The sequence below is a fragment of the Fukomys damarensis genome, unplaced genomic scaffold (genome assembly GCF_012274545.1).
Source record: "Fukomys damarensis isolate Sample0158 unplaced genomic scaffold, DMR_v1.0_HiC HiC_scaffold_11, whole genome shotgun sequence".
Classification (NCBI taxonomy): domain Eukaryota; kingdom Metazoa; phylum Chordata; class Mammalia; order Rodentia; family Bathyergidae; genus Fukomys; species Fukomys damarensis.
In genome coordinates this window covers 22637919-22648918 of record NW_022900923.1, presented here as the reverse complement: position 1 = coordinate 22648918, position 11000 = coordinate 22637919, and the positions used below count along the sequence as shown (strand labels likewise).

At 37.4% G+C, this 11000-nt stretch overlaps 1 protein-coding gene across 2 annotated transcripts in view; it reads right to left on the bottom strand.

The window, feature by feature from the left end:
- Cep350 (centrosomal protein 350) overlaps positions 1-11000 on the bottom strand; it is a 174405-nt gene that overhangs the window by 4670 nt on the left and 158735 nt on the right. The gene's annotated exons all lie outside the window — the stretch shown is intronic.

Sequence of the window (11000 nt, the reverse complement as noted above, 5' to 3'; positions counted from 1 at the left end):
TTCCGTGGTGTGCATGCCAAGTGACAATAAGCTCCTGGCTTGTCCTACTGTATTGTTCTGATCATAGTTTCATTGTGAAAAAGGCAGAATGGGGAACTAGTATTCTGGTACCTGTCATAAGGAAATGAAAAGACTCTTGGGAGAAAAAGACCATGTCATCTTAAGTTTGGGGACAGCACTACCCAACATATATTCTTTTTTTTTTCTTGGTACTGGGGATTGAACTGGGTCCTTGAGCTTGCGAGGCAGGTGGCAGAACCACTGAGCTAAATCCCAGCCCCTCCAATGTGTGTGTGTGTGTGTGTGTGTGTGTGTGTGTGTGTGTGTGTGTATTTTTTTTTTTGAGACAGGTTCTAACTATGTAGTTGAGACTGACCTGGAACTCACTATGTAGACCAGGCTGGTCTCGAACTCGCAGCAATCCTCCTGCCTCAGCCTTGCAAGTGCTGGGATTACAGGCGTGCACCACCACACCAGGCCTCCAATGTATATTCTTGATGAATTGACAAATTCAATACTTCAAGATGACTGCCACATTTTGTTCTCTTTGAGGAAGGTTGTTTGAAGAATATGTAAACATCCATTCTTCTGTTCTCTAATTTATGCTCTATGGAATACTGGGGAATCTACAGTCTTCATAGTCTATTAAAGAGAAGTCCGAAAGAAACTTCTTATTTTTGTTGTGATGGTGGTGGTATTAGAGACTGAATCCTATACTGGAATATAACTGAGCTATATTCCCAGTGCTTTTTATTTTTCACTTTGAGACAGGGTCTCACTAGGCTGCTAAGTTGCCCAGGCTGGTCTCACATTTGTGATCCTCCTATCTCAGGCTCCTAGAGTTTTGAGATTACAGGCATGTACCACCACACCCAGTACTCAAGGATATTACATTACTTCTTTCCAAGCATTATTACATTTTCTTTCTTAAATCTTTCATCAGCATACAAATAACATGTTTCTCTCAAGCTAAAAGAACTCACTTCTCACTCCTGCCTCTTCCATTTTTTTCTCTACAAAATTCCTTTGAAGTGTCCAGTTTTGCATGCTCTGTCTTTCATTTTCTCATAGAAACTGCTCCAGTCAAACTTACGTTTCATCTATGCTACAAAAACTACTTCAGATCAAAAATGAACTTGGTAAAGCTCAATGGTAATTTTTCAGTTCCCATCTTCCTTATATCATTAGAAACACCTGACACAGTGTAGGAGCCAAGTTTTCTGATCAAGGTGGTGGTCTCCCTCTTTGACCTTTGCTCAGAATATAAAGACCAAGTTTTCTGGGCAAAGGGCTATAACAGCCTCCTTCCTGTTTTTCTGTTCCTCTTCTTCTGACCCAAGAGTGAATTTATCCCCTCCCCAATAGTTGCCTAGTAATGAATAAGTCAGAGATATTATAGGCTTTGCTGAGTATAGTTTGCCTAATTGTGTAATCACATAAGGTGTTCCTTAAAAATAGAAATAGAGTGCCCCCCGCTGAGCTCCTCATGAGTATAAGATAATTCCCCTCATGAGAATGAGGTATTTCCCCTAAGTGTCCCAATAATAACCCTTAGTAATGAAAAGTTAAAAATAGTATCAATCCTCAGCCCTATACAAGCATGTCTTAAAAATGGGTCGGGGCCTTTAGTTGGAAGTCGCTGTGACAGTGCCACTGGAGGTCCAGCCTCAAGTTTGCTGGGCTCGAGCCTGCAGTAAACTCCTCATGTAATTACATCAGACACGACTCCTTGGTGGTCTTCTCGGGGATTTTGCAACTTGGGTACAACAACAGTTGAACCACACCTTCTCCTTGAAAATACTTTCACCTGGTTTTCTTTTCACTGGCTGTTGCGCCTCAGTTTTCCTTTCTTGGTTCTTCCTCACCTACTTAGCTCTTAGAACAAAGAAGTACTCCATGAATCAATGCATGGGCCTCCTTGAAATGTACTTTTACACACTTTCTTAGTCTCATGCTTTACTATGATCTAATTTCTACACTCCCACATTTGTATCTCCAGCCTCATATCTTGTTTGACCTTCAGTCTCATATATCCAAGTGCCTATTCAATACACCCTTTTGGATAGCTATTAGACATCTGAAGTTTAACATTCAAATCAGAATCTTCTCTCACTCTTCTGAACTACAATATCAAAATATTTCTTATAAATAAAATTTGAAAAACTCTTGGAGCACTTTAAAAAATAATGTATATAAGAAAATTAGCTGTCAAGGCTGTCAGTTCCAGCAAAAAAGTTCTCATATAAATGTGTTGTAGACCGATCAGATAAAATATAACACAAATATTTGTAATGTAAAAGGAAATTTGAAAAAGGCAAGGGAACCCTAAGAATCAGAAAAAACGGATTTAAAAGAGTGGCAAGTGTTGCAGCTACTTCAGGGAAAAATTAGGAGTCACCGGAGAGAATAAGGCCAGTAACATGTCTAAAGAAGTGCCACAGAGAATTGGAAAAATTGGGAGAGGCAATAATCTAAGAAGCAATAGCTGAAAATTTTCCAGAATTGAGTAAAGATATGATTTGCAGATTCAGTAAGCTAATGAATGTAAAGTAGGATAAAATAAATCCACATCTAAATGCATCCAGAGACATTCAGTGTGTGTGCACTCACACATGCGCGCACACACACAACCAAACAGAAAAGACTGATTTCCCATAAAGGCACATTACATTTCTGCAGAAAAAGAGAGGTCAGATTACCATGAAATATGTCTAATTGTTCAAGTAAAAGAAATATTCAACTCAGAATTCTATATTCAGCTAATCTAAACTATCTTTCAAAAAGGAAGAATTGAAATGAAGACATTTTTAGACTGTTATGGCTTGAGTCTAGATGTTCCCCAAAGCCTCATGCTTTTTTCTGAGGTGGGTGGATCTACTAAAGTGTGCAATTAAAATCAAGGGTGTGTGATTACTAAATTAATCCTCTGACTAGTTTGGCATAGTTCTGGGTGTAGATAATGGGAAAGCCCACCATGGGTGTGAGTGCTATCTGCCTAAGGACGAGTAGCCTGGGTAGAATACAAGGGACTGCAGCTGTTGCTTGCTGCTTTTGCTGCCTTCTGCCTTCCATCTTCCATGCCATGAATTGTTTTTTTTGCCCCTCTGTCATGCCATCCTGCCTTGGAGCCAGTTGATTATGGACTGAAACCTCTAAGGTCTATTGTGAGCCAAAAATAAACCTTTTCTCCTATAACTTTAGGTGTCGGGTATTTTGCCTCCGTAACATAAAAAGTAACTAAGACACAGCCAAAGATTATTAAGTTTATAGTGAAGACCAGAAGGTAATGGAATACTAAAGTATCTACTTTAAGATGGCAACTAAACTCTGAATGAAGGAGAGAAATATAAAAACAATGGTTTCAAAACTTTTTCATACTTTAAAAATATTTCATAATTAAATGTATAAAAGATTTCACATGTATTTTTAGTAATTTCCTTAAGGTAAAGTCCTAAAGGTAGAACTACTGTTAAAATACATGCAAAGATATACCGCAAGATTTTGTTATAAGTGTTGTTTAAAAGAGTAAAAACACTATTGACTAGTTAAATTATAACATCTCCACATGATGAATTATTGTATTTCTACCAAAATAAAATAGATTGAAGCTGTTTAAAATAATATATAGAAAAAAATAATATTGAATAAAGGAACATTTAATGTCAAGGAAATATTTTCAGATTTTATGAAGTAAAAAAATCACATTTGAAAAAAAGACTATTATATGAATCTTTAAAAAAAATTCTCTTTGTAAAAGCCAAAATTTATGTACATCAATATCAAGTCATTCAGGTGATGAGATTTTTCATGATCATTTTCTTTTCACTGGAATTTTTTAAGCTTTCTAAAATGAGCATAATTATAATAAAAATGTAAAAAACTATTTTAAAGTTCCTTTTTTTTTTCATACTGGGGATTGAACTCAGGACCTTGCGCTTGCAAGGCAGGCAGAGGCACCACTGAGCTAAATCCCCAGCCCTAAAGTTCTTATTTTTAGACTCTTCTTTTTCACTACAGGAAAAATTTTTACTTTATGTATTATGAAAAATGGTTGTTTTAAATCTTACTCCTTCTAAACTGCAAAGAGGTCAGAATTTGTAAATGTTAAGTTGGCCAAATCAAACAGTAAGAAAGACTAGTTTATTAAGCATTTCTTATTAATAATTAGCTCAATAAATTAAATATTATCACCCCATTAGACATTAAAAAGAGTAAGCTCATATGAAATGTTAATGCATGGTCAGGTCTCCTGTAAGAAGTTGAAAAATATTTTACAAACAGCCGATTGCTAAATCTCTTTTTCTTACCCAATGACATCACTTCACTTAAACTATAGTAATCTTACACTTGCAAATAAAATATTTTGCTTAATATTTGAGAATTTTCTGATCACTGTCGGAAGGGTCTTAATTGATTCTATTTGGTATTTGCTGGAAGCCTCTGATAGCAGGGTAAATACCATTTTTTTTGTATAATTAATAAAGAGCCACAGATTATTTTGCTTATCAGTCACATGTTAAGATACATTACTTGTTATTTTATATTAACAATTCAGGACTGAGGATGGCTCCAAATTGCTGCCCTTCCTCCAATATATTTAATCATTCCACTATTAAGAATGACTTTTTTTTTTTTTGGTACTGGGGATCAAACTCAGGACCTTGTGCTTGTGAGGCAGGCATGGTACTATTGAGCTAAATCCCCAGACAAGAATGACATTTTTGCAATCATGTGAAGTAGCAGTCTGTAACTAGTTGGAAGTGTCATGTATTAAGTCCTTACTCTCTAATTTATTCTGAATTTTTATACTACCTATCCTAGTTTCCTCATTTACTTTGACATGTACTCAAGAGAAACTTATGTAAGACATTTTGCTTTTACATATCAAAACAGCCATCTTTCACGTATAATATCCTTCTAGCTGGTCTTTATTCCTCTATGAGTTGGTGTGGGGGGGTGCTAAGGATCAAACCCAGGGGTGTTGTACCAATGAGCTATACTCATAGTTCTATCTATCGATCTATCTCTCCAGACTTTCACCCACCTACCCACCTACCAATATACCTACTTACTTACCTACCTATCTATCATGGCTTCAATCTAGATGTACCCTCAAAGCCTCATGTGTTCATGGGTGGGGCTTTTCCAAGTTGGCTAGATCTAGGGCATGTGATAGTGGGATTAAGGGTGTGTGGTACCAAATTAGTTCACTGATTGGAATTAGCACAGTTCTTGGTGGCGCCACTCAAAAGGCTGGTAGCTTGGATGGGATAAAGGGAAAGGCAGTTTGCTGTTGCTGCTTGCTGCTTCACTGTCTTCTGCTTGGCATACTATGAACTCTTTCTCTCTGTGATGCCCCTCTGCCACACCACCCTGCCCTGAAGTCAGCTGAATATGGACTGAAACCTCTACAAACTGTGAGCTAAAATAAACCTTTCTTCTTTTAACTTTGGGTATCAGGTATTTTATCTTAGCAATGACAAAAGTAACTAAAACAGATTTTGGTACCAGAAGTGGGGTTGTTGCTGTGCTGCTACCTGGCCATCTAGTACAGAGGTAAGAGTTTGGAAAGCTTTGGAGATGCCAGCTGAGGAAGCAGCCTTGAAATGTTGTAAGCTGAACTTGATAGGAGATTCTGGTCAGAGCTCAGAAGACCAGAATGCTGATAGAAATGCTACAGGAAATGCTACCAGACTCAGGAGGTTTTTGTTGGGAACAACTGCATTGTTGGATTTCAGACCATGTGTGTTATGCTTTGGCAGAAAGTTTGTCTGTATTTTGCTCTTATCCAGACTTTTCCTGAGACTGAGATAAAATGTAGCAGATGAATTAATCTGGTGGAAGAAATTTTAAGGCAGTCTAAAGTTGAGACATGGCTACTCTTGGGAGCTTTTAGCCAGATCTATGTTGAAAATCAAGAGCAAAAGCCCCAGCAGAATGATTTATGATGTTTTGAATTTGGACAGAAAGTAAGCTCCAGTAAAGTTGCAGACTGCAAAGACAAGCAGAGGAGAACTTGTTTGCTGAGAAGCAACAGGACAAAAGAAAAGATGGCCTGAGGATTATCACAGGAACAAGGACTTGGAAGCCTGGCTACTGCTCCAGCCGGTGGCAGACTTTGCTGTCATCCACATGGTGCTGGTTTTAGATGCATGTATAATGCAAGAGTTGTAAGGTCGGAAGGCTTCTGCCAGATTTAGAAGGCCTGGGGGGTCCAACTAGTGTGTTCCTGAAAAGGTTAGTGTGTGAGGCTGTGAGTGTGAAGCCAGAGGTGCAGAGAAGAACCCAGAAGGTTGGAGAAGCCAGGAATGTGGATGATCTGATCTAAGTCACAAGGAGTGAGCCAAGGGGCCCAAGAGAGAAGCCATGAGCACTACTATTACTGGCAGTGCTACAGGGGTGGAGCCAACCAAGCCATCTGGAGTTCACATCTTGCCACAGATTGCCCTGGATAGTTGACATCGAACTAGAGGAGTTAATGTTTGTCCTGCTGGATTTTAGACTTTCTTTGGTCCCAATTCTTTCCATTTCCCTATGTGTACCTTTTGGAATGGCAATGTTTATCTTATGCCATTGAGTGTTGGAAGTGTTTAACTTTCTTTTCTTTTCATGTGTGCAAGGCCTGCAGCTAAGAGTTTGCCTTAAAACTCAGAGGAGACTTTGGACTTGGACTTTTCAGCAATGCTGAAACTGTTAAGACTTTGACAATTCTTAAAGATGGACTAAATGCTTGTTGCATAAAGGGATGCATATGAGTCTTTTGGGGACCAGGGGTAGAATACTATAGCTTGTATCTAGCTGTCCTCCTAAAGCCTCATGTGTTCACAGGTTCGGCTTTTTGGAGATGGCTGGATCTATGGTGTGTGATACTGGAATTAAGGGTGGAACAATTAATCCACTGATTGGAATTAGCATAGTTTTGGGTGACACCACTCAAAACTGATAGCCTGGATGCGATAAAAGGGAAAGTCAGGCTGTGCCTTGCTGTTTCACTGCCTTTTACCTAGTGTACCATAAATTGTTTGATGCCCCTCTGCCATGTCACCCCGCCTTGGAATCAGCTGACTATGGACTGAAACCTCTACAAACTGTGAGCTAAATAAACCTTTCCTTCCTTAACTTGTGGGTGTAGGGTATTTTGTCCCAGCAACAAAAAAAGTAAGACTCCTTCCTTCTCTTTTTTACTCCTTCTCTCCCTCTTTCCACCTACCCATCCATTTCAATGAGACAGGGTCGTGCCAAATTGCCCTGGTGAGGCCTGAACTCGAAGTCTACCTGCCTCAGCCTCCCTCATGGCTGGGATCCTCCCAAGATTTTTTAAAACTATGAATCTACTTTCTTTTGTTTAAACTCCTTGCTTTTAAAGATAAAATCCAAAATCTTTACATTGTTTAACAAGCAGTGAACAATACAGAAGTTACCTTTTTCAGTTTATCTTATGCCACCCACCTCCTCCCTCACTGACATTTAAGGTCAAACCTATGCACCTTTTCATTTTAGGTTCTTTGCACATGGATAGTTTATCTTTCCTGAATTGTTCTATCAGAGAGCTTCGTTAATTCTTATTCATCTTTAAAATTTGAAATCAAATGTTACTTTAAATTCAGGGAAGCCTGTTTCAGATCAGTTTCCACTTGTTTATGCTTTTCTAACAGTTCCCTATTATATTTTTGTTGCTTAATTTATAATTACATGCTTGTGTAAATCACATATTATGGGTTAGTTTTGCCAGCAAAGTGGAAATCCAAGAAGGCATGCACTGTCTGCTTTGCTTCTCATTTAAATATGAGTCTTTAATTAGTATAATTCCTGACTCAATCTTGGTTCTTATTTTCTGGGCAAGTCACTTAACAGTGTTCAATCTAAATTTCTCATTTACAAAATAAAGAATAATATGTCCTTCCTATCTCATATAATTATTGTGAGGATCAAATAAGACATAAGAAAAAATAATAAATGTCAGGGTTGGGTATTTAGCTCAGAGGTTCTGCTGTCTGCCTTGCAAGCCCAAGGACCTGAGTTTGATCCCTGGTTCCAAAAAAAAGAGAGAGTAAATGTCACACAAATGCAATTTAACCAGAAGAGATCTAGAATAGCAAAAGCCATCTAGGCAACAGAGACATGGCAGTGGGTATAACAATTCCCAATTTGAAACTATACTACAAAGCCACTGTGATAAAAACAGCATGGTACTGGCAAAGAAAGAGACCTGAGGATCAGTGGAATAGAATAGAAGATACAGAAACAACTCCAGATGTACTCAGCTACCTCATCTTTGACAAAAGAGCCAACCATCCCAACTGGAGGCAACATAGCCTCTTTTTTTTTTTTTTTTCTGCTTTAATTGAGTTTATTGGTACATTTTAGGGATACAGTACAGTTACATTCATTGTTGGGAATTTGTACCTCTACATGACAAGTCTTGGTTCTCATTTTTTCCCCTTGTCCCTGCCCTCCCTTCACCCCTCCTCCCCTCCCCATCTACAAACACTTTATTTTCATCTTTTCCTTATCTCACATTTTTTTTTCTTTTCCCTTATTACCCTTCCCCTACCCATCCCACCTTCAAGATAGCCTCTTTAATAAATGGTGTTGGAAAAACTGGATTTCAACCTGCCACAGATTAAAACTAGACCCTTATCTTTCACCATGCACTAAACTAAAATCCAACTGGATAAAAGATGTGAATGTTAAAAAAGAGACATTAAATTTGCTGGAAGATAAATTAGGCAGAACACTTGAAAATATTGGCGTAGGAAAAGACTTTATGAACAAATCCTCAGTAACATGGGAACTAGAACAAAGAATCAACAAGTGGGATCTCATCTTATTAAAAAGCTTCCGCACTGCAAAAGAAACCATCAACAGAGCTAAGAGACAAACTACAATGTGGGAAAAAATTTTTACCAGCTGCTTCTCAGACAAAGGACTATTATTGAGAATATATAAATAACTCAAAACAGTCAGCTCCCCCAAATATAAAGACCTGACTCAAAAATGGGCATCTGAAATGAACAGACATTTCTCAGACAAAGAAGTAAAAGCAGCAAGCAAATATATGAAAAAATGTTCCACATCTCCGGTCATTCAAGATACAGATGAAAACAACACTGAGATTCCACCTCACCCCACAAAGAATGGCTGTATCAAGAAATAACACAACAACAAATGTTGGCGCAGTTGTGGGGAGAAAGGAACCCTTCTCCATTGTTGGTGGGAGTGCAGACTGGTGCAACCACTATGGAAATCAATATGGAGATATCTCAAAGAGCTGGGACTAGGGGTTCCATTTGACCCAGCCATTCCTCTGCTGGGTATCTTTCCAAAAGAATTAAAAGAATCATACCACAGTGATATATGTGCACCCATGTTTATAGCGGCACAGTTTGTAACAGCTAAAACTTGGAAACAGCCCATTTTCTCACCAGTTTGAGACTGGATAAAGAAGATGTGGTTTTTCTATCAAATGGAATACTACTCAGCCACAAAGAATGAGAAATTAGTCATTCATAAGAAAATGGATGCATATTGAGGATGTACTCTTAAGTGAAATAATAAGTCACACGTGTAAATACTGAATAGTTTCTCTGGTGTGAAAAACTATAATTGTAAATAAGATCCTAATGGTATAATTGACAATGTGAAATAGGAAGAAAAGGGCTAAAGGTGTAGGGGAAGTAGGAAGGGTAGGGGAAAGGAAATAAGGGAAAAGAAAAAATATGAGAAAATGAAAAAAATGGATATAAAGTTTTTGTAAATAGGGAAGGAAGGAGGGGGTGAAGGGAGGGCAGAGGTATGGGGAAAAAATGAGAACCAAGACCTGTCATGTAAAGGTACAAGATCCCAATGATGAATGTAAATGTATTGTATACCTAAAATGTACCAATAAACTCAATGAGAAAAAAAAACAAAACAAATGCAATTTAATATAGTTATTACTGAGTAAATGAAGTATTAGAGAATTACACACATGGTGAAAGCTGATAAATTTAAGAATTATGTAAGAGGTAAACCTGAAAAGTAATACCTAAATTTTCTTTTAACATTCTTTTTTTTAGGGAAGAAAGAATAACAATTTTTTCTTTTCTTTTTCTAATATTACAGAAATATACTGAAAAACCAAGTAGGTCCTATGCTGCTAAAGTTCTGGATAATGATGATGATGTGGTAACAGCAAATATTTATTCAGTTATATTCAGGGAACTTCTCTGAACTGTTCTAAGTGTTTTACATATAGTTAAGCCCTGCATAATGATTAATCAACAACAGACAACATAGACCATGGTGGTCATATTAGATTATAACAGAGTTGAAAATTCCTAACAATGAGTAACATTATGACCCTCTGCCAAGTCGTACAACCCTATTACTTGTCTGATCATGGTTTGTTATAAACAAACCTACTGAATTGCCAGTTGTACAAAATTATAGTACATACAATTATGTACAATATATAATACTGAATAATGACAGTAAGGTTTATTAACTATTTTGAAAGTAATATTTAGAATATATTTCCTTCTACTTATTTAAAAAAAGGTTGGCTATAAATAGTATGCCACGTTATGCCTGTAGTAGCCTCATACACCTTGTTCTTCATCTCTTGCTTATGTCAAGAGCCCCCTAGTACCAACTATATATCATCTAGGTTTGTGTAGTACAGCCTCTGATGTTTTGCACAACATATGCATCCCCATCATTAAGCAGTGCATAACTATATACACTCATTTAACTTCCTTAATAATTTTATCAGATAGGTACCTAGTATTATATTTTAATTAATTATTTACTTATTTATTTTTGAGACAGGGTCTCACTTTATATTTTAGTCTGGCTCTGAACTCACTATGTAGCCTAGGCTGGCCTTGAATCTGTAGCATTCCTCCTGCCTCAGCCTCCCAAGTGCTGGGATTACAGGTGTGTACCACCACACCCAGCAGTATTTATTATTATTATATTGATTTTGCAGATAGAGAAACAAGGCCAAAAAAAAAAAAAAA